Genomic DNA, 1,632 nt, shown 5'->3' with positions numbered 1-1,632 from the left:
TCTGTCTTTCTTTTCCTCTTTCTTTCTGTCTAGCTCTATCTCTCTCTCTCTCTCTCTCTCTCTCTCTCTCTCTCTCTCTCTCTCTCACTGCATCTCTCTCGGCATCCCTCTCTTTTTCTTTCGCTCTATCTCTCCCTCTCTTTCTCTCAACAAATAATCCCCCGTTGCACCGCTGTATACACTGGCTTTCACCGTACCTGTTGAAGTTGTCGAGTCCCGCGGTACTGTGAGAAGCAAAGGTCATTAAGTCTCACTCTCTTCCGAAAAGAAGCGAAATCTCCTGATGAGTGGGATAGTCATTCTTACACAAGTCATTTGAAGAGGTCAAGTGCCTCATAAAATGAATAAGACCCACAAATGTTTATTGTGCTTGTGTTAACGGCGAAAAACTAAGTGGGTGGAAAAGCTACCCCTGCTAATCCTGGCATGGAAAACCTCGGGTTTCACGGCTCCTTATAGTGTAAGAAAGAAACGGCCTTTTTTTACTTGGGAAAAATACTGTTGTTGTGAAGGTTTTGGTAATATTGTGTAGGAGGGATAAATTAGATTGCATGACTGCGTTGTGACTCCAGGGAGTTATTTCGCCCAAGGTGGGTTGTTGCAAAGGAATATACATGGCTACAGAAACTGACTGGGTCTATTGTATTTCAGAGTTCAATGAACGGGGATTTTTTTTTTAAGGAACCCCTCCCCACCCCCACCCCCTTTTCAGTTTCATAGTAGTTCCCTACGTCGATTACAATAATTATTGAGGGAAAAACCCGCTATTTATTTTTTTCACAACATATTTGTCAAATCGACACCTCAACTATTTCCACTTAGCAAGGCCATTTTTTTCTCACGGGAAGAAAGTCTCGTTCCTTTTGTTCTACGGTCTTTTCTTTGCACATCTTTGGATTGTTTTTAAAAAAAATATTTACACCGTATTTTCAAGTTTTATTTTACTTTTATAATTCCAACAGGATTTGCCGAGGTCTAGCCACAATGCTACCTGTCTAAACCTCTTTGAAGCCTGCCATGATTGAGAGATTAAGAGATAAAGAACACACCTCTTATTACCGACTTGGTTTGTCAGAATAATATGTGCACCAGCTCTAAGGTATCCACACAAAGTGATGTTGACCTTTAAAATTTAATGCTTCTGGTCTGACAGAATGCTTTCTGTTTTATGAACAGCCTTGAGCTAAAAATCGCTCAATCTGAACATAAACTTCGAGAACTTTACCCTCTAGTGGTTCTAAGTTTGGGTAATATTGGGGAGTTGTTTATTGAGAACATTTCCTGGCTATGATTTGACTTTGTCACAATGTGCGACCGGAAACGTTTTGCTATTTAAATATCGGTGTTTTTTCCACCTCCACCGACACAATTTGGATCATTTTCGGGGCCGACGTCGATTCTGTCTGTCAGGGCCAAACCGGATTGAGAGGGATATATGTTACAGTAAGAATGCGTACCTAGTGAATACGCGTAATCACTGACTATTTTAGTGAATACACGTAATCCCCGTTTCACTCTGGGGTTTCACGTAATCACTGAAATTTCTAGTGATTACTCGAAATCCCTAAAATTAGACCTATCATTTTACGTGTTTTTACTACTGAGCATTCAGTAAATTCACGTAATAGCCCC

At 40.5% G+C, this 1,632-nt stretch overlaps 1 protein-coding gene across 3 annotated transcripts in view; it reads left to right on the top strand.

Moving 5' to 3' along the window:
- Positions 1-1,632, top strand: part of LOC101863798 (transmembrane protein 26) — a 53,226-nt gene that overhangs the window by 21,373 nt on the left and 30,221 nt on the right. The gene's annotated exons all lie outside the window — the stretch shown is intronic.

The sequence above is a fragment of the Aplysia californica genome, unplaced genomic scaffold (genome assembly GCF_000002075.1).
Source record: "Aplysia californica isolate F4 #8 unplaced genomic scaffold, AplCal3.0 scaffold00054, whole genome shotgun sequence".
Taxonomy (NCBI): domain Eukaryota; kingdom Metazoa; phylum Mollusca; class Gastropoda; order Aplysiida; family Aplysiidae; genus Aplysia; species Aplysia californica.
The sequence above is the reverse complement of the archived record's forward strand: the minus strand, read 5'-3'. Positions and strand labels throughout refer to the sequence as shown.